Source organism: Ictidomys tridecemlineatus, chromosome 6 (genome assembly GCF_052094955.1).
Source record: "Ictidomys tridecemlineatus isolate mIctTri1 chromosome 6, mIctTri1.hap1, whole genome shotgun sequence".
Classification (NCBI taxonomy): Eukaryota; Metazoa; Chordata; class Mammalia; order Rodentia; family Sciuridae; genus Ictidomys; species Ictidomys tridecemlineatus.
In genome coordinates this window covers 19002507-19029780 of record NC_135482.1, presented here as the reverse complement: position 1 = coordinate 19029780, position 27274 = coordinate 19002507, and the positions used below count along the sequence as shown (strand labels likewise).

Sequence of the window (27274 nt, the reverse complement as noted above, 5' to 3'; positions counted from 1 at the left end):
TAAACAATTTAAAGGAAGAAAAGTTCATTTTGGTTCATGATTTTAGGGGGTTCAATCCATGGACAAATGGCTCCATTTTTCTGGCCTGAGGTGAATCAGAACATTATGATGGAGGTTATATGGTAGAAGGCTGCTTAGTTCATGGCAACCAAAAGTGGAGAAAGGGGAAGGGGAGGAGTCAGTGACAAGACAGACCCTTCTAGAGACCTACTTTGTCCAACTAGGTCCCACTTCTGACATCCTCCACCACCTCCCAGCAGTCCATTTAGCTCTCAAGGGATTAATCTGATGAAGTCAGAATCCTCATGACCCGACCATTTCCTATAAAAGCCCCACCTCTAAACGTTGCTGCATTGGGTACCAAGCCTTCAAACGTGAATTTGGGGGGAACCTCATATTTAAAACATAGCAGTCAACAAAAGGGCATTTTGAATACCTTAAGTAAAGAAATTCACATTGCTCCACCAAATAATCTATGTCAGGGGTCTGCAAATCACTGCCCATGGGCAGATCTGGCCAGCTGAGAGTTTTTGTATAGTCTAAGAACTAAGAATAGGTTTAAACATTTGTAGCTGATTATAAATTATTTTTTAAATAATATTTTCAGACATTAAAATTACATGAAAGTTAAATTTCAGTCTTCAGGCATAAGATTTTATCAGGACATAGCCACACTTACTCATTTATATATTATCTATGGCAGAAATGAATAATTGTGGAAGAGACTTTAGTGCCCACAAAGTCTAAAATATTTGCTATCTGGCCCCTTTCCATAAAATGTTTGCCAACCTCTGATCTATGTAATAATCCTTGAAAGTCATGTCTTAAACAATCCAGAGCAAGAAGAATGCGTTTGACATGCTGCCTGAAAGTTTGTTACTTATATCACACTGATATTGGTTATTACAGAAAGCTCTACCTGTGTAAAAGATGGCCCTTTAGTTGTTTTTATCTATAAAGTATGAGTTATAAGTTTAAATGATGTAGAATCTATGCTGCCACATTTTTCTTCTATAGATAATGGTTTATTCAGTGGTCAAACACCCAATGTGTGGTTTCCTGTTCTGGAAGTAAGTCTTTGTTGGAATTCCCAGACCCTCAACAATTCTCCCATGCTGCCACCTAGAGTGAGACTTAGATATTGCCGAAGTTCCAGACTAAAAAGGCAATCTCCAAAGCAGTGAATTGCAGGCTTCTCTATAATGTTAAGGAATCACTGTTAAACTTATTAAAAATGAAGATTCCTGGGCCCTGTCGGAGGGGATGCTGTGTCTGTGGCTAAGAACAGGTTTAAACATTTCTAGAATGAGTTTCAGCCATCTGTATTCTGCAGGCTTCTGCGTACTGGGATTTTGATTCCTCAAGTTCCCATGTCTTGAGGGACCCCCTCCAGTGGTTAAACGATGAAATCAGAATGACAGAGACTGATATTCAAAAAGGTGGAGGCACATTTTCATACATCAGCTCTGTACTGGACAAAGCTGACTGTCTTTCTGATGGTCCTGATTGAGGGTCATTTTGATAGCAGAAAATCCATGATCTGGTATTTGAAAAATTTCCTATGTTGCAAGTTTGAAATCTCCCAGGTTTAATCTTATCACAAAGAAGAATAACTCTGCTTGCTTTAGTTTAATAACATCTGAAGTTAGGAAATAGAGTGTCTTCTTTGGCCAGGGTTGCTGAAAGGTTATGGCATTTTTCAGCAAAAAGATGTGAAATGGCAGCTGCCAGATGAGCATTTTATCACATTTCCCTGTGAGTTGGCTTTTTTCTTTCCATAGAGCACCATCCCCAGAAGCAATCTGATTTTTTTGGAGGAGGTTTCTATTTTTAACTTGTAGGTTTTCAAAAACAAAATCAAAGCCCGTAATTCTCTTCATTTCTGGAAACTTTCCTTTAGCAATAAAATATTGATTTTTTTGAACAATCAACTGCTTATGATCATCATCACTACTGTTTATTTGTATCTTGATAAAATACAATTGAATATCTAAAGATGTAGTACAAAATTACATGATGTGATAACATTTCACCACAGAAATTATAGATGTTGGTGTAATTTCTGTGAGTTTCAAAAACATGTGTAGGTTAATTATTACATTTTATTTGATTTTCTATAGCAGCTTATTGATTTTAATATGTATTTTGTATGAAAGCTTTGTTTCTTCTTATTTCTTTGTTTTTTAAAAGTAAAGTTAATATTTATTTGTATTTTTTTCCCCTTAAATCTACATAGTGGCCTAGGGGCCTTATTGGTACCTATATGATAGATGAGAACTCTAAATTCCTGAGTTGTGCCCAACTGGTGACGCTGTGAATTTGCCTGAGGTGTAGAGTTCCTTGGAAGGGGTGTACATGTAGTAGCATGAATTCGATGTCTTTCAACAAATTGCGACAAGATACTTTTGGAACTGATGCCAAAGGAAACAGGAGGTTTTTAAATTTCAGAGATAGAGTGTTACAAACAGTGATCTTGCAACTTGAGCTGATGTGACTGTGAAATGTAGAGCAATCTGACCTTGCTGGGAGCCCCAGGGGCTCATGTGATCCCTTTTAGAGAGGCTCAGAGACGCTCTTTCACCTGCCTCTGCTTGATACAGTATGTCCAGCTGTTCTAAAGTCTTTCTGATTGAGTGTTTTCCCAGCCAAATCTGTGGGGTAGAATAATACAATGCCAGTTGTCCTCTACAAAAAAACAGGACAATATAAATCAGGACCAGTTTCTAAGCCATTCTATTTAAACTGAGTTTCTCTTAGATAAGATAGAGCTTGGTTGGTTTTGTTTGTCTTAATCTTTTCTGTCAACCCCTGTCTTTTAATTGGTGTATTTGGATCATTCACATCTAATATGATTATTGATGTAACTGGATAAGTATCTGTCATATCTGTAATCATTGACTATTCATTTATTTGTGTTTCTTTTCCCCCTTCTTTTTTTCCCCTCATATAATATTTGAAGGATGGAATGGAATCCATCTCCTTCCCTTCCTGCCCTGAAAATTTTTCTTCTTGTCAAAATGGCTCTGGAAGAATATTTCAATTGAAATCATCTGCTATAGAATAAATTTCCTGGTTGGGTTTACATAGAACGTGGGTGTGAGGAAACTGTCACAGTTAAAACCACACAAATGTTCTGGCATTTATGTGCTTTTTGGAGGGTGATCTGTGGTTTGCTGGCTAGGTAGAAGATGTCACAGTGGAAGGACAGGTGAGTGTGCACAGAGGTTGATGAAGTGAGGAACTGGTATTCTAAGCAGAAGGACTGTGTGTAAAAGACGATTCCAAGGCACTGGGAGTAAATGTTTCCTTCACCTTCGTTATGGTTTGAATCTCAAATGCTCCCCAAAAGCTCATATCTTAAAGGCTTGATCCTCAGATGATGGTGCTATTGGAGGGTGGTGGAAGCTTTGGGAGGTGGGGTCAGGTCTCAGGAAGTAGATCACTGTAGCAATACCTTTGAAGGTATTGCCCCCCCCTCCTTCCTGTCTGCTGTGAGGTGAGCAGCTTTGCTTTGCCATGTGCTCTCCACCATGATGTTCTGCCTCATCACTGACCCAAAAGCAGTGGAGCCAACTGATCATGAAACCTCTGAAACTACAGGCCAAAATAAACCTCTTTTCTTATTAAGTTGTCTTGACTCAGGTATTTTGTCACAGTGATGCAACCCCAGCAAAACATTTAAGGTCAAACCCTGAATGTACTATCTGTGGATATATTGCTGCACATGGTGGTTAGGTTCTCTGGGGCTGTTACTTTGTTATTTCATTTTGACATTAAGTAGTTAATTGATGCTTGTGAGCAGGCCCAAAAATCTTAACCATGTATATCCTACTTAGAGAAAAATTGACATAAATTGAGGACTGCCTGTACTTGGGAACTAAGAGGATCATTGCAAACATTCATTTGACAAGAGAACTGCCTAAGAAAAATAAATCACAGAGCTTTCTTCAAGTTTCCTGTTTTCCTAAATTTGACTATATTGTTCTTTTTCTGAATTCAAAGCTATATGCCATCATTTAATTTCTGAACTAGCACAGTCCTAGTCATTCCTTCTCCACATGTGGTCATTTAGTTTTTGAAGACTAAAAAAATCAGTGAATCAAGGAATGATTAATGGCCCAGGAGGACAAGTTAAATTAAATAATGCAGCTATGAAGTTGAATATTTCTGATTTAAGAAACTAAAGAATTTGAATTAAAGCTATGTTAAATTAGATGTAGAAAGAACAATATGTTTTTATAAACAAACAGCATTAACATGCTCCAGTAAAGTCATCCATTCACCCAGGCATCTAAACTCTTATTACTCAAAGTGTGATCCATGAGAGATAGGAAGGTCTAAGAATGGAATTGAGCAAAATAGTCCAAAAGGAGTGCATGTGAGGACCATTTTGGAGATAGCTTCAGTGCATGTGGTGATTAATGGGATGTGGCATGAATAAATGGTTATCCCAAATATTTCTCAATTCAACTAAAATGGAAGCTCCATACTTTGGACTAGTGATTCTCAAATTTTTGATGTGAATATAAATTACCTGGGAATCTTGTTAAACTGCAGGTCCTAGTTGAGTGGGTCTGGGTAGTTGGTGGTAAGAGTCTGCATTTCTAACAAGTACTTAAATGATGTCCAAGATTCTGGTCATGGAGCTTGGAATTTAGCACAAGGTAAGGATAGGAAATATTATACCAAAGAATGTGTGGTCAACAAGAGGCAGGTGCTATGAAGGAAAAGAAAAATCCTCTTAGAGATACTGGGTAATATTATCCAAACATGCCTCTGTGTACTCAAAACAGCACTCCATAAAGGACATTTCCTTCACCAACAGTTGTAAGTGGGAGGTCTGCTTATACCCTGTTATGGGAAATTTCTGACTTGTGAGATATGTGTTCTCACTTTCCCATAGACATTGTTTAGACACTAAAAAATGTAATGAAAGCCCCACAACATGGAGCTGTCTAGAGAGGGAACTTAGCTGTCTTAATTCTAGTTTCCTGGAAATAGATTCCAAGCCAGAGATGCATGCGCAGGAAATTTACTGGGGAGTGCGCTTGGGATGAGAATGTGTGTGTGGGTGTGTGTATGCAAGTGGGAGGGTGGAGGAAGCATGACTGGGCACAGGGACTATGTGAGCTGTGATGTACAAGTGAGGCGTCAGCCAGTCACACAGGGAGGTCTGGGGCTGGGACAGATCTCAAAGTCGTCCAACAACAAATCTAGCCTCTCATTGCCTGGATGCAAGCTGCTGCTGCAAGGAAAGGTATGATCTTTGGAAATTCTCTTTGAGAGCAATTCCCTAGGAGAGGGTCAGTTGTGTGTTACCAGCACCATGCTCATAGTAGCTAGTGGAAGGCAATCCACTCCATCAGCTGACTAAATTGAATCGATTTAGAGGATAAAAATGGGGAAGCAAGTTGGAAAGTATAGTAGAATTTTCAATTAAGCCATAATAAGAAATTTACCAGATTTCTTCGGGCCTGTGATAGGAGGGGGAGATGGCAGCCAGCTCCTATGTTGGAGTGCCAAGTCGAAGCAGGCTAGCATTGTTGAGATCTGGCTCATCAGAGCTCATTTACTGAGGCTGTGGATGCCAGGTTGTAAATTATTTTGCAAGACAGGATTGAGAAGAGTGTGGGAACTCTGAGGTTTGTAGAGAAAGAAGCCTTACATCTGGGCACCTTTTCCCAACCCCCAGGAGCTGCTGAGCACCTGGGTTCTTGTTGCAAAGTGGCACCTGAAGGGCTAAGAAACACCCTGTGCCCCTAGTTATGAGGTTGTGTTGCTTTGGAAATTGTAGTTTTTGTCGTTTTTAGGCCAATAAGAATACAACTGAATTTTGGTTGTAGTTGTACAGTGGAAGCGTTAACTCTCTAGTTCTTGCCCCAGGCAATGTGACTCATATTTATTTATTCAACAGCTATTTCCTGGGTGCCTACCACATTAGGTGCTGGGTATTCCTGAGTGACCCAAATGGATATGGTGCCTTTTTTAAGGAGTGACAGTGGAGCAGGCTAGTACAGGAGACACAGACTAAATAACTACATAAACAAGAAACTTTGATTAGCTCCATGAAGGCAAGAAACACAATAAGGGAGAATCTAGAAGGGGTTTAACTTGGATTTTGGAAGTGGTAAAAGTCTGAGGATGTGACAGTAGATTGAGAGAGATCTGTGAAGATTTAGTGAGAATGTGGATAGGAGGCCAAAGAGCTGGTTGCTCCTCCCAGATCCTCTATCATGTTTCCTTTACCAAAAGGACCTAATCTCCTTGAACATCAATTTCTTCATTTGTAAATGGGTACTTTTATGAAGGACCATTTAAGTGAGATAAAATAAGCAAATTTATTTTTAAAATACTAAAATGCAAGGCAAAAGCTGTTATTTCTATTAATTAATCCAACCCACTCCTCCTCATATATCCTGGGCTGGGCTTGGATACTAAATATTCTTGGTATTTAAATGCTATCTAACTGCTTTTTTCAATTTGTGACTTGTGGTTTTTTTTTTTTGAATCATTGTCTAAAGTAAGAAATACTTTTATATGTGATTTAATACTGGTACTTCTCTGTCTCTCCCACCCCATCTCTTATACACATACACCTGGAAAAAATAATATACCACACTAAATTCTTCTGAAAACATACTGGGTTTGCAGGAACAGTTTGTTTTTTCATGTGTGTGAATTCCATTGTACAAGGAAATTATTTCTCTTTGAAGACTAATTATGAATGTTCATTTAAAAAAAATCTATAATGCCTGTGGCAATGAAACCATCTTCCAATGTTGGCCAAGCAGTAATACCTCAAAGAATTTCTGTGTTCCCTGCAGTTCTCATGGTTCTGAGAACTTTTACCACAAAGAGCTGTGGCAAAGGATCCTGTATCAGTCAATCATTATCACAATAAAATGCATACCTAACAATCCCAAAACAAAGGTGGCCTATGGCACCAAGCCTTTACTCATGCATCCAGGATCAGCTGGGAGTTGGCTAGTTGACTGCTGATCTTGGTGGGGCTCATTCAGTGTCTTGGAGTTCTGTGGCTAGTAGCTGACCTAGGCTGACCTCTGCTGGAGCAGCAGGGATGACTTGGCTGTGCTGTATAAGTCTTTCATCTCAAGCAGGCTAGCCTTGGCCTGCTCTCATGTCAGTGGTATAGGCACAAGAGAGAGGGTCATTTCAATCATGCAAGCACTCTTCAAGCCTCTGCTAGCAACACATCTGCTAATATTCCATTAGCCATAGCCATGTCACTGAGCCCAGAATTAATGATGGAGTGGAAATTTCTCTCTTTCTCTCACTGGAGCAGCAATGCAAAGCTACATGACAATTGGATATGTAATTAGGGAATTGTGAATAACTGGGAATGATGACCCAATCTATTGCAGCCTCTCTCTTTCCATCTCCACTTCCCCTCCTCATACATATATCATCTTCTTGACCACAAAGAGGTTGTTTGCTTGGGTAGGTCTCAGATTTGAATCCTTAAGCTGGACCAGGGTTATTTATCTAAAAGAGACTCAATGCTATTCTCCTCCTACCTGGTTAGATGATCTTTTTTTTTCCTATTTGTACCCAAACTTTGTTATTAAGACCCCTTTCTCTAGTGTAGATCATCTTAGGAAAAAAGAGGCTTGTAGACTGCCTGTTCTGCCAACATGTAAGATGTGCTGGACCTGCCTGGGTCCTAGGTGTAGGCATAAACTACACTGTATAGTCAGCTTTACATCACTGTGAACGAAGTGCCTGATAAGAACAACTTAGAGGAGGACAAGTTGAATTTGGGCTCACAGTTTCGTGACTCAGTACACGGTCAACCATGTGCATTGCTCTGAATCTGCAATGAGGCAGAGCATCATGTGGATGGATGTGGAAGAGGAGAGCTTTACAGCTCATTGCAGCCAGGAAGTAGAGAGAGTGAGCAAAAGGAGCCAGGAACAAGATATAATCCCCAAGGGCATACCCCCAGTGACCTCCTTCATCCATTCAAATTATTAATCCATCAAATGGATTAGTCTACTGATAAGGTTAAAGCTCTCCTAATTTAATGATTTTGCCTCTGAACATTCCTGCATTGCCCAACACATGAGCTTTTTGAAGGATATTAAAGATGGAAACTATAACACACACATATTTTTTTACTTGTTTTTTTCTAATTCTTTTTAGAAGGAAATTTATACCATTATATCATACTATTTTGAGGTGATTCATGAAATTAGATATCTAAATGGTATTTTAATGAGTACAGCTAACAATAGTATTTGTCAAAAAATGGTCCTTTGTTCTAACTTTCCCCCTAGGATTTAGCCCTGAATTTCTACCTGTCTATTGGACATTGCTACCCTAATGTTCCAATGCACTTGTCTAAACCAGTTTTGGGTTCTGTGTTTCAATAAACTGAGTCACTATCTACCCTGTTTCTCAAATAGTAGCAAAGAGTTATCTTTAACGCCCCTTATTCACAATCAGTATCCATCAGTTCTTTTTCTCTGGTGAATAATGGTTGCCACTATTATTCAGCCAGACACTGAAATTATTCTTTGTTCATTTATTGGGCCAAATTCTTTGCTAAGAACTGGAGATGTGAAAATGACTAAGACATGACTCTTTCTCTTTGAAGGTTAGCATCTAGTCAAAGAGGTGAACTGTGAACGTGTAACTCACGATATAATGTGGGACTATGAACAAAGTGTTATTTTCCACACCTTCCCACATCTAATTGCTCATCAATTCTTGCTCATTCTGTCTCAGACATGCCCCTCAAATCTACCTACCTTCTCTTTATTCCTGTGGTCATTGCTCATGCCAACAATCAAGGCTTTCTTCTTCTTCTTCTTCTTCTTTTTTATTAATCTGTGGTGGGTGATAGCCTCCTGGCTGGCTTCCCTATCTTCTCTGTTCCCAATCTATTCTCCCCTCCTCAACATTTTCTATCATTATTTAAAAAAACTGATCCAAATCTGTTGTTCCTTGGCTTAAAAATCATCCTTGGACTTGAAGGTTCCTCAATAAGTTGTAAACACAGAATTACCAAATGACTCAGCAATTCCACTCCTATGCATATAACCAAAATAATTGAAAATAGGCTCTCAAACAAGAACCTTATTTCCTTATGAAATAAAATGCAATCACAATTTTTAAATATTTACAGCAGCGCTATTCAAAATAGCCAAAAGGTGAAAACAAGTTTATCACTTGACAAAATATTGGGTATACATAGAATAGAATAGTGTTCAGCCAAAAAAAAAAAAAAAAAAAGAAGAAGAATAAATGCTGATATGTGCACACCACACTAAGTGAAAGAAGCTGGACACAAAAGCCACAGATTATCTGATTCCATTTATATGAAATATGCAGAATAGGCAAATGTTTAAGGAAAGAAAGCAGAATAGTGGTTACTAGGGATGAGAGGACGGGGAGAATGAACAATTACTACTTGTTGTGTCTAGGATTTCCTTTTGAGGTGATAAAAGTGTTCTGGCTGGAACTTGATAGTGATGATAAGTGCACACATCATGAATATTACTAAATTTCATGAATGGAAAATTATTTTATGTTAAGTGTATTTTATGATAATAAAATAAATTCAACCCCTCCTACCACAAAACAAAAAAACCCCCAAACTGTCAATGGCCCCTTAGCCACCTACAGTTTAAATTCATACTTCATAACATTGAGTTAGGGTCCTCATGGTCTGGACCCACTGGTCTGAGCAGCTTCATGTCCCCCAAGCAACCTGTGCTCGATGTCTATCTAGTACACTATTAATATCCTCTACTTATGCTGAACTCTCACCTGAAGTGCCCTGTTCCCCTTCTGCATGATGAAATCTAAGGTCTGGTTCAAATGCCAGTGCCCCTGTGAGGGTTTTCTCATGCCACCTTTTTCCTCTGAGGTCCTGTGCTACCGTAAATACTAACTACAGTGAATCTTGGTTGAGTGTGTGTCTTTGCCTTGCTAGATGGTGAATGCCATGCAGGCAGGGAAAAGGTCCAATTCAAACTTGGATCCCTGTGGTCTTGTGTGTGTGTGTGTGATACATAATCATTGATCAACAGTGATTGAATTAAGTAGTTTGATTATCTAAGTTTTAATTATGTCCTTAAACTAATTCAGTATTCCTAATCCTTAATTTAAAATGCTGTACTAATCATAATGCTTTTATTAGAATCATGTCTGATTATCTTCATCTAATTACCATTAATTGTCTTGGCCTTAATAGATTTCTTTCTAGTTTGTTAGCACCTTCTCAATCCAAATATTTGTTTTCTCAGCAGTTGGGGTCCTCATTTTCTTTCGCCTGCTCTCAAATTTGCTGATATTATAGCCATTGTTCTCCTACCTCCCTTCCTTATGCATAGAAGTCCTTTGAAACCTTCCCATTAAAACATTTTACCTGTTCTAAGGAAAGTGTGACAGGGGACATTCTTGCTATTTTATCAGAGGATCACTGGTTCTTAGAATGACAGGGTTTGCAAAGAGATTGTGACTGGTTTAGCATGAGGAGATATAGGCTTGTGGTCCCCACTTGATTCCATGTCTGGGCTTCTTTGTGTGCCCTTGTTATTATTTATGTCCATTATTATTGGGTTTCTTTTTGGTGAGTTAGACACAGTGTCCTTATGAAATAAAATGCAATCATAATTTTTAAATAAGTTATTTCTAAGTGAGTTTTAGATGTTTTACATTACTCCTCTTTGTTCATTTATTGGGCCAAATTCTTTGCTAAGAACTGGAGTTCCTCCATAGACCTCCTTTGGTCTCTGGGTAATCCGTATAGTAAGTGGATCCTGGTTCTTTCAACTCTTTTCTTTAATTGATAAAAAACATTGTAAATTTTTACTTTCAATGTAGTAAAGGTTAATAAAGAAAATTTTTTGAAGTGTTATTCCTCAATTAATTCTAGAAGGGCCACAATCTTAATACTATATGCCCTGTCATTCCACTGTACTTTGGAGACTTCCTAATGTAAAAAAAATAGATTAACAAAGATTAAAGATGAAATCGAAGGTGTCATTTAGATTTGTGCTTTGAACATTATTATGTAATGTGATTTAATGATGAAACAAGCATTGACCAGGCTGAAATAAGGAAGAACAGGAGACCAAGAAATTAGGGATGCCTCTTCTCTTCCTACCCCATCCAATATTTGACCTTTTTTGTTGTTGTTGTTTAAATCTGCCTACATCTTGAAAGACAAATTGCTATATAAATTTAATTGCAGCACTTACTGAAAAAACTTTTTCTTTTGGCTAAAGCTCAGAATCATTAACCAGAAAAACTGAGTTTTCAATTTGGCTTTGTCATTTATTTTCTCAGACTTTTTAAAATAAATTAAAGTGGGGATGATAACAACATGTACATCATTGTGTTTTTGTAAGAAATCAAAGAGTTAATCAGCTTAAAGCTCTTAGAACAGTGCTGGCAAATAGTCGCTGCTGTTATTTATATAACCATAAAACCAGTTACTTAATTTATACAGTATTTATTGAACACCTCCTGTGTGCCTGCCATTGAGCAAAGTGTTGTAGATTTTTGCAAAAAATGAAAACGTAGGATTCTTGGCCCTTTTGGAGCATCGAGCAGAAAAGATAGTTACATAAATAGTTATGATTCAATAGTTGTGATTCACTGTGATTCAATAGTTTATACTCACTTCTCATCACCTCCTTCTCTCATATCCCTCCTTTGGTCCATAGCAGTTCTTCACACTAGTGGATCCTGTCCCTGAGCCTCTTCCAGACTTTGCTTTTACCGCTGTCCTCCTCAACTGCTTTGTTCCATTTAACATATACAGTCTCTCAAGTTTCACCTCTCATAAACAAAACCCAATTTTCAACCTATAACCAAAACCAATAAGCAAAACCCATTTCTTAAATCTAGAGTCCCCTCTAACCGTTGTCATCTGTCCCTTTCTTCATAACTACATTCCATTAAAGCGAACCCGACACTCATTTTCTTCACATCCTGTTCATTCCCTGCCCCTGCATCTGGCTTCTCCTTCAGGGCGTCTGGGGTGTTCTTCCTGGGATATGTTCTTCCCAGGTCATGAGCGATATACCCTGATGGCCCAACCCAATGGTGACTTCTTGCCTTTCCCCACTCTTGGATGGATATTTCAACTCCTGGGCGATCTTCTCCTCCAAGTTCTTCAGCTATGCACATGTCTGACTTCTCTTATCTTCCTTCACTCTTTCTCCACCTGTCTCTTAAATGTGGATGTGTCCAAAGTGTTGGCCCTTGACTCCCCTCTTCTGCTCCATCTGCCACTCCTGGTCTTGCCCACTACGTCTGTTTCACCTGCATTCTGTATTCTGTACTTTTGGTTCAGACCTCCCACCTGACTTTTTCTGATTTCCTTCTAGACCTTTCTTTCTGGCGGTTCCACAGACACCCCGATTCAGGTTACCCCCAAACCATCTTTTTGCCACCATTTATTTCCTGTCCCTTCTGCATTTTTCGGTCTTGATAAATGGATGCAATTTTCCAATCTTGAAACCGAGAACAACCATACTTTCCTCTGCCCTGCTCCCCACATCCAGGCGATGAGCCTGCTGAGTCAACCTCTTTGTTCCCGTCCCATGTTCCCTGGGCTACTTCAGGACCTCATCACCTTTACCTGGACTTTATCCCTAGTCTTCTTTGGAGTCTCTGCTATCTATTCTCTTCATGGCTGCAGGCTTAATCTCTATAGTACACATTTATTTATATCATTTCCTTTCATAAAACTTTTTAGTGGTTCCCAATTGTGTTGTCTAGAGAATACAGTTCCGTATCTCTAGTACTTCTGGACTGGGCTCCTCTTCTTTTCATTCTCATCTCTGGTTATTCTTACCAGTTCTCCGTTTTCAATCTTACTAAGGTAGCCTGATGATGAAGGCTGCTGGCCACACTTGGTGGCCTCAGTGGGTAATGCTCACTGAGTACCTTGACCTTATAGAAGTGGAGCCACTAAAGATTTTACATTAGAGGAAATTGAATTCCAAATTGGAAGAAATCTTTTTATTTTATTTTATGTTTTTTATTGGTTGTTCAAAACGTTACAAAGCTCTTGACATATCATATTTCATACATTAGATTCAAGTGGGTTATGAACTCCCATTTTTACCCCAAATACAGATTGCAGAATTGAAGTCTTCTGAGTCCACTCACTTCATCAATTCCTGATGAGCAGAAGTTCTCTCAACACAGACTGTTAACCTGTCTCCTGTTCTTTGTTCTGTTTGATTAAAAGGGAGTACTTACTTTCATACAAGCATATTATAAAGTCTGAAGTCACTATTAAATTCATCAGGGATGATTGTTTCATCTTTCTCTTATATTCCCTTTCTGTTATGGTTTCTGGGCAGTTTTTCCTTCTCTGTAGTCTTCCTACTCTGAACTATATCTAGTTTCCACTCCTTTAACTCCTGGAGTTTAATACAAAGAAAAATTCAATTTAATTCAATACTCAAAACAAACAGAGAAAAAAAAAACTTGCCTTGAACTGGAAAGGCCAGAAAATATCATGAGAATCAAATCATACTCAGAAATGTCCCAAACAGGGCACTTTGGATTGGAGATTGGTAATTGAGTGATTTACCTTTCCTTCTTTAGCCTTGAGCTCATCTGTACTGAAGAGCTCTGATCCAGAATTGCACTGTTCATGGGAAGATTTTGGCCCCTGAGTCACCTGCCCTCGATCTTGGCTCATTCGGAATTAGAGTAAGGATGACATTGAAGTGCACTTGGATGTGAGTTGTTAGTACAGATGGTGGCCTCAGTGTGTAATGTTCACCATGTGACTATGCCTGGGAGCAGATGGGTGCCTTTTTTCAGCACCAGCTGACACTTGGATCTTCCTGAAAGGCATGAGTGCAAGTGGAGTGAGGCAGTCTTAGAGGCAGCAAGGTAAGGAGATCAACCCTTAGAGCCAGTCTCCAGCTGTCTAGCCATCCTCTCTGTGAAGAGCTGCTGGGTATACTCTCAAGTGCAAGTCTGGAACCTGTCAGAAGACATATTACTCTCCCAAATTTTGTGATTCAGTAATTACAGCTACCACCTATATCACTGCAAATAGTTCATGATATGCCTTTTCACATACATGATCTTATTTGAGATCATGTATAGATCTCAAATATGGATCTATATAGGGTTCCCAAATCCATATTGTCCATAGTGTTCCATGCAACCTATAAAGGTAATGTATTCATTTCCTGGACCACCATAGCAAATTATCATAATCTTGGTAGCATAAGACAATGCTGTTTCACAGATCCGGAGGCCAGAAGCTTAGATCAAGATTTATCAGGGCTGCATTCCTTCTAAAGAATCCAGTGGGTACTCTCTTCTTTCCTTTTGCAGCTTCTGGTGGTTCTTGGAATTCCTTGGTTTATGATAGTATAACTGATCTCTGCCTCTGTCTTCATATGACCTTTTCTGGCTGTCTTACCCTTTTCCATCTCTTAAAAATATGCCTGTCATTTGATTCAAGAGCCATCTGAATCCAGAGTGATCTTATCTCAAGATCCTTAACCTTAATTATATCTGCAAAGACTCTTATACCAAAGGTTACTTTCTGAGGTTCCAGGTAGGCAATTATTTTTTGGGGGGGTGGGGCACTATTTAATTCACCTCAGGTAGGTATTGTATCTGAGGATGTGGAAACTTGAGGTAAATGCTTTGTTCAGACATTCATTGGATCATGAACTCAATGTTCGGCTGCATATAGTAGGAATATTACTTTCATTCCATTTTTATTAAGCACCTACTACTTACCTTGTGAAATGCCTATATCTTTGTCAAATTATGAATAGAGTATGTTGGAACTGTCTTCTTATCATCATGATTGAGACCCGAGTCAGGGAAGAGTGAGTTAATAACAATGGATTCCTGTTTGGGCTCAGTCATTTCTCTTATATCCTTCTTTTCCCCACATGTTCAGGGCTATCAGAAGGAGCTAGGCAAAGCTTAGCTGCTAGGACCTTGTGGTCACCTGTCTTGTAAGGGCCTGAGATCCCTCAACCTGGGAACTGGATGGGAGTTACATTGCTTCCCTCCTTTCCTGGACAAAAGGCACCTACATACCAAACCTAAAATCTTAAAGGAAATGTAAACATAAACAACATTTTCAGTTCCTTTACACATTTCATAGGAGGGCTGGGTGAATCTCAGAGGTCAAGGTTGCAATATACCCTTTTTGAACCCATTTTGCTATGGAACACTATAGTGTCCTACTGTTATCCAGGATCTCTTTCCTGTGCCTGTCATATGGAGTAGTTCCCAATACTATTAAAGTTTCTCTCTACCCTCACCCCATATAAAGACTTTCTGTTTATATGTGCCATTTTTCTCAAGGATTGCTTTCTTTCTTTGTTTGAACATCTTATTATGGAATATTTCATACATATGTAAAGACACTAAAAGCAAAACTATTTGGAGAATGTGGCCCATGTTGGATGATGTTCCCTTCTGCAGTTTTTTGTCCAAGCCCAGGGAGAAGCCACCTTTGGCAAAATTTGAACCAGTAGAGCATCCCCTGACGTGTTGTCCCAGGCAGGAAGGGAGAAAAGGAAATCAGAATCTCTATTGCTTTGGAATTTTGACTAGACTACCTCTTCCCAATTGAGAAACATGGTTCCCCTGGTGAGGATAGGAGACCAGAAGGGTCAGTAATTCTAGAAAGTTCTCTACCAGAAGTCCTGAGGACTGTGGCTGAGAGGGTGGGTAAGCACTTACCCTCCATGCTAGATGGTAGTGTCGTTGGAGGAGAGTTGTGAGCAGGCTCTCTGCTCTGCTGGTGGAGGTCGCAGGCCCTTTTAGAACCTCCTTCCTAATTTCTGTCTGGGTCAGGCCCTAGCCAAAGAAGAAGGGGAAGTGCTGTCCTGGACATGTTCTGAACACTGCCAGAACCGATGCTGTCCCGTGGGTACAAGTCAGTCTACCACAATGCAGTTTCCATGCAGGCAGGGAGGTAGGGAGTTCTTCCTGTTTTCTCCACTGACGAGTCTGAAATATGATAGGCTCCCAAGAGAGCTCTGTCAAATAAACCAGTGATCCCACTGAGTCCTCAGAATCGCCTTCTGAAGTACTATGTTAGATATTGATTTTATGTTACAGATGAGAAATCTAAACCTCAGTGAGATTAACTTGTCCAAGGCACATAATATAGCAAGTCGGTAAGCAAGGATTTAAACCAGATTCCTCTGGCTATATAAACACAGGGTCCTTCTAAACAATTCCTGAATGGTTTGCCTCTAGCATTCTGGGTGTAGCATGTTACACTCGGAGGGAGTTTATCTTCTGTAACTTTTGTTAAATGACATCATTGGAGCCTGGTTTTTCTAGAATCCACATGGCCACAAGAGTCTGCAACCCCTGACCAGAAACCCATGGGCCTGGCCGCACAACCAGCCCAGGATCCTGCCCAGGCAACAGTTTTCAATATTGTTCTTCCTTAGTGTCAAGCAGTTTAGCCATAACAGAAATAAAATAGGCATATTGCCCCTGAGGAAAAAGGTTAAAGGAGCCCAGCTAATTCACACTGAGGAGTAAGTGGCCCTGAGGATATTTATTTCCCAGCTAATAATCGTCCATTTCCATGCTGTTCCCCCCAGATCCCTCCACGTTTTCTCCTTTCTCTACCCACAATCATCTGTTTACAGATGCCTGGCTGTCAAATGGGCAGCACTCACTAATCTCCAGCAACCTGGTTCCAGTCCTGTGGCCACTGTGCAGTGGGCTCAGGTCTCAGTTCACATAGGCCTGGGGGGTGAATTTTAGGTCACTGGGGTTTTTGTGGGGGGATGTTGAATTTTGCCACCACTTAGCACTGCGATTCTTTCATCCACCCGTCAAGCCTCAGACTTAGTGAGCGCATAGCAGGCTCAGTATACAGTGAACAAATCCTCCCCTTGTCAAGCACAGTTGTTTTCTGAGTTCTAAACTAAACTTCTCAAAACCACGTTTCTCCTAAACCTAGGAATTCTGTTATGCACATCAAAGAGAAGCAGCCAGAATTGGGGCCATGTTTGGTTGACAGAGGCCTCCAAGGGAGTGTGGAGTACACTTAGCTGCAGGCTGCACTTAAACTGTGGAAAACCCCTCTGATAGCCATGGATAGCTAGGGTAGTTACCAGTTGACCTTTTTTTTTTTGTTGTTGTTCACATGCTTCCTTGGGGGCATCATTCAATCAAACGTGTTTTGGAAGGAATAATGCTAATTATGTGTAAAGTGAAAACTAATACTTTTGGTCACGCTCTTATTTAAGGATGACAAGAGGTGAGTCTGGCAGCCATGGCTGTGCTTGTTTGATTATGCTGTTAACATAGATACTAGGTTTTAAACTGAATAAAAATGTGAGTTGTTTTATTTACTTAAGGAAAGAAATAACTGATACAGAATGACATTTTGGCAAAACCTTGAGTTTTCTTAATACAGTGAGGTATGAAAACGTTATTGGAGGTGGACCTGCGACCCACCAGCAGGTCAGGCCCAGCAACCCGCGGAGGAGCAGAGCCGCCCCATGCGCCTGTAAGGTAGGCGGACCTGCGACCCACCAGCAGAACAGGCCCGGCGGCCTGCTGAGGGGCAGAGCTGCCCACTCCCCATGCACCTGCAAGGTAGGCGAAACAGTGACCATCAACAGAACAGGCCCAGTAGCCTGCGGAGGGGCAGAGCAGCCAACCACGCCTGCAAGGTATGCGGACCTGCGACCCACCGGCAGAATAGGCCCAGAAACCCATGGAGGGGCAGAGCCGCCCCCCCCCCCGGCGCCTGCAAGGTAGGCGGACCTGCGACCCACCAGCAGAACAGGCCCAGCGGCCTGTGGAGGGACAGAGCTGCCCCCCACCCCCCCGCACCTGCAAGGTAGGCGGAACTGCAACCACCAACAGAACAGGCCAGACCTGCAACCGACAGACCAGGCCCAGCGACTCGCGGAGGGGCAGAGCCGCTGCACATGCCTGCAAGGTAGGCAGACCTGCGACCCACTGGCAGAACAGGCCCAGGGGCCTTTGGAGGGGCAGAGCCGCTGCCTACACCTACAAAGTAGGCGGAAATGCGACCACTGACAGAACAGGCCCAGCAGCCCGCAGAGGGGCAGGGCCGCCGCCCGCGCCTGCAAGGTAGGCGGACCTGCTACCAACTGGCAGAACAGGCCCAGTGGCCTGCCGGTGTGGTAGGCACATTGCCCCAATTGGAGGAGGAGCACAGCCACTGCCGGCGCCTGTGCGGGAGACTTTGCAACTATACAAGAGCAATACAATATATAGGGGGAAAATTCAATAACATAACAGTTGCACCAAGCAGAAAGAAATGCGAACAGTATGAAGAGACAAGGAAAGAAAGGACCACAAGCAATGCAGGTCAACTCAACGTTAGAAGAGGTAATATCTACAGCAGATGGAATGTCAGATAAAGAATACAGGATTTACATGCTTCAGATAATCTGGAGTCTCAAGGAAGACATTAGACAGCAAAATCAGACAATGAAAGATCACTTCAACAATGAATTACATAAACAAATCCAGGAAGCAAAAGATCAACTATACAGAGAGATAGAGGTTATAAAAAACAAACAAACAGAAATCCTAGAAATGCAGGAAGCCATAAACCAACTTAAAAACTCAATTGAGAATACTACCAGCAGAGTAGAACACTTAGAAGATAGAACATCAGACAATGAAGACAAAGTATTTCAACTTGAAAAGAACATATACAGCTCAGCAAGACTGCTAAGAAACCATGAGCAGAACATCCAGGAATTATGGGATAACATAAAGAGACCAAACTTAAGAGTCTTTGGGATACAGGAAGGTATAGAAGTTCAAACCAAAGGAATGAGCAATCTATTCAATGAAATAATACGAGAAAACTTCCCAGACTTGAAGAATGAGACAGAATCCCAAATCCTAGAAGCCTACAGGACACCGAATGTGCAAAATCATAAGAGATCCACACCTAGACACATTATAATGAAGATGCCCAACATACAGAATAAGGAGAGAATTTTAAAAGCTACAAGAGAAAGGAAGCAGATTACATTTAGGGGTAAACCAATCAGGATAACAGCTGATCTCTCAACACAGACTCTGAAAGTTAGAAGATCCTGGAATAACATATTTCAAACCCTGAAAGAAAATGGGTTCCAGCTAAGAATTGTGTATCCAGCAAAATTAAGCTTCAGGATGGAAGATGAAATGCAAACCTTCCACGATAAACAAAAGTTAAAAGAATTTGCAGCTAGAAAACCATCTCTCCAAAAATCCTCAGCAAAACATTACAGGAAATGGAAAATAACAATGAAAACCAACAGTGGGAGGTAGGACAGTAAAGGGGGGTAAATAATCAAAGAGGAAAACAAACCATGTTTAGTAACATAAATAAACAAATGTGGAAGAACAACCCATATCTCAATAATAACCCTAAATGTTAATGGCTTAAACTCACCAATTAAGGGACACAGGCTAGTAGAATGGATCACAAAACATGACCCAACAATATGCTGCCTACAGGAGATGCACTTGATAGGAAAAGACATACATAGACTGAAGGTGAAAGGTTGGGAAAAATCATATCACTCATATGGACTTCAGAAACAAGCAGGAGTGTCCATATTCATAGCAAATAAAATAGATTTCAAGCCAAAGTTAATCAAAAGGGATAAAAAGGGACACTACATACTGCTCAAGGGAACCATACACCAACAAGACATAACAATCATAAATATATATGCCCCAAACAGTGGTGCAGCTATGTTCATCAAACAAACTCTTCTCAAGTTCAAGAGTCTAATAGATCATCATACAATAATCATGGGAGACTTCAACACACCTCTCTCACCACTGGACAGATCTTCCAAATAAAAGTTGAATAAGGAAACTATAGAACTCAATAACACAATTAATAACCTAGACTTAATTGACATATATAGAATATACTACCCAACATCAAGCAGTTACACTTTTTCTCAGCAGCACATGGATCCTTATCAAAAATAGATCATATATTATGTCACAAGGCAACTCTTAGACAATATAAAGGAGTAGAGATAATACCATGCATCTTATCTGATCATAATGGATTGAAACTGAAAATCAACGATAAAAGAAGGAAGGAAAAATCATACATCACTTGGAGAATGAACAATAGGTTACTGAATGATCAATGGGTTATAGAAGACATCAAGGAGGAAATTAAAAAATTCTTAGAGATAAATGAAAACACAGACACAGCATATCGGAATCTATGGGACACATTGAAAGCAGTTCTAAGAGGAAAATTCATTGCTTGGAGTTCATTCCTTGAAAAAAGAAAAAACCAACAAATAAATGATCTCATACTTCATCTCAAAATCCTAGAAAAAGAAGAGCAAAACAACAGCAAAAGAAGTAGAAGGAAAGAAATAATTAAAATCAGAGCTGAAATTAATGAAATCGAAACAAAAGAAACAATTGAAAAAATTGAAAAAACTAAAAGTTGGTTCTTTGAAAAAATAAATAAGATCGACAGACCCTTAGCCATGCTAACAAAGAGAAGAAGAGAGAGAACTCAAATTACTAGCATACAGGATGAAAAAGGCAATATCACAACAGACACTTCAGAAATACAGAAGATAAGGGGCTGGGGATGTGGCTCAAGCAGTAGCGCGCTTGCCTGGCATGCATGCGGCCCGGGTTCAATCCTCAGCACCACATACCAACAAAGATGTTGTGTCTGCCGAGAACTAAACAAATAAAATAAATAATATATTAAAAAAAAAAAAGAAATACAGAAGATAATAAGAAATTATTTTGAATCCTTATACTCCAATAAAATAGAAGATAGTGAAGGCATAGATAAATTTCTTAAGTCATATGATCTGCCAAGATTGAGTCAGGAGGATATAGACAACCTAAACAGACCAATGGAGGAAATAGAAGAAACCATCAAAAGACTACCAACTAAGAAAAGCCCAGGACCAGATGGGTATACAGCAGAGTTTTACAAAACCTTTAAAGAGGAACTAATACCAATACTTTTCAAGCTATTTCAGGAAATAGAAAAACAGGGAGAACTTCCAATTTATTCTACGAGGCCAACATCACCCTGATTCCTAAACCAGACAAAGTCACTTCAAAGAAAGAAAACTACAGACCAATATCTCTAATGAACCTAGATGCAAAAATCCTCAATAAAATTCTGGTGAATCGGATACAAAAACATATCAAAAAAATTGTGCACCATGATCAAGTAGGATTCATCCCTGGGATGCAAGGCTGGTTCAATATAGGAAATCACTAAATGTTATTCACCACATCAATAGACTTAAAAATAAGAACCATATGATCATCTTGATAGATGCAGAAAAAGCATTCGACAAAGTACAGCATCCCTTTATGTTCAAAACTCTAGAAAAACTAGGGATAACAGGAACATACCTCAATATTGTAAAAGCAATCTATGCTAAGCCTCAGGCTAGCATCATTCTGAATGGAGAAAAATTGAAGGCATTCCCTCTAAAATCTGGAACAAGACAGGGATGTCCTCTCTCACCACTTCTGTTCAACATAGTTCTCAAAACACTGGCCAGAGTAATTAGACAAAAGAGATCAAAGGCATAAAAATAGGAAAAGAAGAACTTAAATTATCACTATTTGCAGATAACATGATTCTATATCTAGAAGACCCAAAAGGGTCTACAAAGAAACTATTAGAGCTAATAAATGAATTCCGCAAAGTGACAGGATATAAAATCAACACGCATAAATCAAAGGCATTCCTGTATATCAGCGACAAATCCTCTGAAATGGAAATGAGGACAACCACTCCATTCACAATATCCTCAAAAAAAATAAAATACTTGGGAATCAACCTAACAAAAGAAGTGAAAGACTTATACAATGAAAACTACAGAACCCTAAAGAGAGAAATAGAAGAAGATCTTAGAAGATGGAAAAATATATCCTGTTCATAGATAGGCAAAACTAACATCATCAAAATGGCAATATTACCAAAAGTTCTCTATAGGTTTAATGCAATGCCAATCAAAATCCCAATGGAATTTCTTGTAGAAATAGATAAAGCAATTATGAAATTCATATGGAAAAATAAAAGACCCAGAATAGCAAAAACAACTCTAAGCAGGAAGTGTGAATCAGGCGGTATAACGATACCAGACCTCAAACTATACTACAGAGCAATAGTAACAAAAACAGCATGGTACTGGTACCAAAACAGGCGGGTGGACCAATGGTACAGAATAGAGGACACAGAAACCAATCCACAAAACTACAACTATCTTATATTTGATAAAGGGGCTAAAAGCATGAAATGAAGGAAGGATAGCATCTTCAACAAATGGTGCTGGGAGAACTGGAAATCCATATGCAACAAAATGAAACTGAATCCCTTTCTCTCGCCATGCACAAAAGTTAACTCAAAATGGATCATGGAGCTTGATATCAAATCAGAGACATGGTGTCTGATACAAGAAAAAGTTGGCTCCGATCTACATACTGTGGGGTCGGGCTCCAAATTCCTCGATAGGACACCCATAGCACAAGAGTTAATAACTAGAATCAACAAATAGGACTTACTCAAACTAAAAAGTTTTTTCTCAGCAAAAGAAACAATAAGAGAGGTAAATAGGAAGCCTACATCCTGGGAACAAATCTTTACTCCTCACACTTCAGATAGAGCCCTCATATCCAGAGTATATAAAGAACTCAAAAAATTAAACAATAAGAAAACGAATAACCCAGTCAACAAATGGGCCAAGGACCTGAACAGACACTTCTCAGAGAAGGCCATACAATCAATCAATAAGTACATGAAAAAATGCTCACCATCTCTAGCAGTCAGAGAAATGCAAATCAAAACCATCCTAAGATACCATCTCACTCCAGTAAGATTGGCAGCCATTATGAAGTCAAACAACAACAAGTGCTGGCGAGGATGTGGGGAAAAGGGTACACTTGTACATTGCTGGTGGGACTGCAAATTTGTGCAGCCAATTTGGAAAGCAGTATGGAGATTTCTTGGAAATCTGGGAATGAAACCACCATTTGACCCAGCTATTTCCCTTCTTGGTCTATTCCCTAAAGACCTAAAAAGAGCATGCTACAGGGACACTGCCACATCTATGTTCATAGCAGCACAATTCACAATAGCAAGACTGTGGAACCAACCTAGATGCCCTTCAATAGACGAATGGATAAAAAAAAAAATGTGGCAGTTATACACAACGGAGTATTACTCTGCATTAAAAAATGACAAAATCATAGAATTCGGAGGGAAATTGATGGCATTAGAACAGATTATGCTAAGTGAAGCTAGCCAATCCCTAAAAAACAAATGCCAAATGTTTTCTTTGATATAAGGAGAGTAACTAAGAACAGAGTTGGGAGGAAGAGCATGAGAATAAGATTAACATTAAACAGGGGTGAGGGGTGGGAGGGAAAAGGAAAGAGAAGGGAAATTGCATGGAAATGGAAGGAGACCCTCATGGTTATACAAAATTACATACAAGAGGAAGTGAGGGGAAAGGGGGGGAAAGGGGGAGAAATGAATTACAGTAGATGGGGTAGAGAGAGACGATGGGAGGGGAGGGGATGGGGGATAGTAGAGGATAAGAAAGGCAGCAGAATACAACAGACACTAGTATAGCAATATGTAAAACAGTGGATGTGTAACCGATGTGATGCTGCAATCTGTATACGGGGTAAAAATGGGAGTTCATAACCCATTTGAATCAAAGTGTGAAATATGATTTGTCAAGAACTATGTAATGTTTTGAACAATCAACAATAAAAATTTAAAAATGAAGAAAATGTTATTGATGTCCCGAGGAAACAGTGAAGTAAACATTTTGTCGAAGAGATGGTCTGAAAATCAGAATTTTGAGTGTGGTTCTTAGACAGTTAAGTCTCAGCTCCATAACTGATTTGCTGGAAAGTCTTAGAGAAATCTAAGTAGATCATGTCTAATAATGCCACATGGCATTGCACATTTGAGAACCACTTTTATTTTTATGCTGGAAGCGTGAATGCAATTAGTGTAAGAAAGTTGTCTAACAACATCAGGAAGAGAGATTCAAACTCTGATTTCAGGAGTACCAAAATCATGCCTCTTGAGATCTTATGGAATTGTCACAGTGGAAAATATGAGCTTTGATGTGATGCTCATCTACAAACAGCCATCTTTCTTTTCTTTCTCGACATCAACAGGCATCAGGCCCAAATCAGATTTTGGAGGGCAGTCGATAAATCCTCAGTGCTGTGTAATGTATGCATTTCTTAATCATGGTGGGAGGATCAAAGGTGTTGGAGGTTACTCGATTTTTCATACCCACTAAAAAGATTATGACTTGAACTCTGTCCTTTTTTTTTTTACTTTTGTTCTGTCCTCATAGCAGTATATTTTATTTTTTTCCAGCTTTGTTGAGATATAATTGACAAAATTATGTATATTGAGATATAATTGTCAAAATTATGGTATACATTGTGATGTTTGCATAGACATGTACATACACTCACACAAATACATATATTGTGAAGTGATTACACAATCAAACTAACTAACATATCACCTCAGTTATCATTTTTTTGTGTGTGATGAGAACATTTATGATCTACTAACACCCTTAGCAGTTTTCAAGTATACAATTAATTATTATTAACTATAGTCACCATACTGTATAATAAATCCCTTAAATCTATTTATCCTCTTTTCCTCCCCCCTCGGTACTAGGGATTGAACTCAGGGGCACTTGACCACTAAGCCACATCCCCAGCCCTATTTTGTATTTTATTCAGAGACAGGGTCTCACTGCATTTCTTAGCACTTCACTTTTGCTGAGGCTGGCTTTGAACTCACGATTCTCCTACTTCATCCCCCTGAGCTGCTGGGATTACAGGTGTGCACCAAGGAGCCTCGCACTCTATTCATCCTTTTAACTGAAACTTTATATCTCTCCATCCCATCCCCCACTCCCTTGCCCCAACATCATTCTTTTTGCTTCATGAATTTGATTACTTAAGATTCCATGTGAAGTGAGATCTTGGAGTTCATCTTTTTGTAACTTATCTTGGTAGGTAATTAATTGCTTTCTTTGGCTAATTTTAAAATTCTCTTTATGCTTTGACTTTTGAGAATGTGACTATAATGTATCTCAGTGAAGATTCTTTATATTTAATTTAATTGGTATTCTTTCAGCTTCATAGACCTGGATATTCATTTCCCTCTCCAGATTTGTAAAACTTTCTGTTATTATTTCTTTAAATAAACATTCTGCCTCCTTTGTTTGTTGGTTCTGGAACTCTTACAATGCATCTATTGGTTTGCTGTATGTGTCTTATAAGATCTAAGGTTTTCTGCATTTTTTTCTTAAATTTTTTAAAAATTTTAATTGTTTTTTGTTTGGATAATTTCAAATGACCTATCTTTTTCTGCTTGATTCGTCCTGTTAGAGCTCTCTGGGATTTTTTCAATTTAGTCATGAATTCTTCAGCTCTCAAATTGATTTGGTTCTTCTTCTTCTTTTTTTAATAGTTTCTATCTCTTTGTTGAACTTTTCATTTGTTTATTTATTGGCTTCCTTACTATATTTAGTTTTATTCTCATAGCTCACTAAGCTTCTTTACAATGCATATTTTGAATTCTTTGTCAGGCAGTTTGCTGATCTTCATTTATTTGAGGTGGGTTACTAGTGTTTTATTTGGTTCCTTTTGTGGTGTCATGTTTCCCTGATTATTCATTGTCCTTATGGTCTTACATTAGTGTTTGTGCATTTGAAGAAATAGGCACCTCTCCCACTCTTTATAGGTTGGTGTCAGCAGAGAAAGCTCTTTATCAATCAGTCCATCCAGATTCAGGGCAGGCTTTTTGGTGGTATGTGTAGTGGGCTTATTGATAGCATTCTCAAATGAGCTGGTCAGCAATTGGGTTGGTCTGGAATCTAGAACCTCAGGAGCTGTTCTGGATACTGGGTTCACAGGGCTCATTTCTAGTGCTGTGGTATATAGGGACCATTCCTATTCCTGAGTTCACTGGAGTGGGCCTGTAACCTGGATAGATAGGGGTTAGTGTATTGCCTGGGTCCTTGAGGATGGGCTAAAATTCTGGATATGTGTGGGTTATTCCACTAACATGGTCTACTGGAATGTACCTGGAACCTAGATCTGCTGGAACCTGGGACTATAGGGAGCTAGCCTATCATTGGGATGAGTCCAAATTCCCAGGGCTGGTCTGAAGCCTGGGTCTATGGGTGTTATCCTGGTTCCTGGGGCTTTGGAGGCCAGCCCGGCGCTATGCATAAATAGAAACTAGGACTACAAATTTCATTCTGGAGGTTGTGTCTTCAGGTAGTCCATGGGTGCTAGTCCAGCACTGGGTTCTATTGGGATAAACCTGGACCCTGGATCTGCTATCGTATGGGATGGCAGGGGCCATTATGGTATTGGGTGGGTCTGGAGGCTTTATCTGATGGTGTTGGTCTGGAACTTGGCTCTGTGGATGTTGGCCTGGTGCTTTAGGCCATGAGGGCTGGCTTTGTCCCTGGTTTCACTGGAGTGGACCTGGTACTGACATCTATGGTAAACTTGGGTGCATACTTCATTCTCCTTTCCCCACATGGATGGTATCTCTCTCCATTTTGTGCCGTCTGGGCTTGTGGCAGGAGAGATGGCATGGGTAATGTAAAGCTATCCTTTCTCCCCTCTTTAGTTTGTCTTTTCTTATTTCATGCTACACCAAAGTGCTACGATCTCAGACCTGGCTTCCTTAGCTCTTATAAAGGTATTCTGATGTATGGAGAGTTGTTTAAATTTAAGTTTCTTTGAGGAGACAAGAACTGAAAAGTCCTTTCTACCATCTTACTGATATGACTCCTCCATATCACATTTTAATTGACGTACTCATGTATATGTCTTTTCCTTTGGTCTCTGAGTGCCTTTTGATCATGATTTTCAGTGTCTAGCACAGTGCTGATCCATGGTAGGACTCCAATATATTTATTGAATTAAATTGGTTTATTTGTTAATTAGAGCTTTGAGTTTTAAATGCCATACGTTTAGGTTATTATTTTTACTATCTTTGAATAACAGAAGAATTGATTTTGTTTTTTTGTTTTAAAATGCTACAGTTTTCCCCAGTTTTCAGATTTCCCCATGATGTGTTCAGATCACAATCAGATATCTTAGGGAGTATGGGAATAACACTGTTTGATATCACAATTCTGTTTTTTATAAAACCTTAAAGAGACCTTGACTCCCTTAAATGTGAATTATTTACTGATATTAAAGATGCGATGTGAACCTCTGT

General features: G+C 39.5%; 1 protein-coding gene across 3 annotated transcripts in view; it reads left to right on the top strand.

The window, feature by feature from the left end:
- The window catches only part of Ano4 (anoctamin 4), a 384018-nt gene that overhangs the window by 28659 nt on the left and 328085 nt on the right, over positions 1-27274 (top strand). The window lies entirely within an intron of this gene.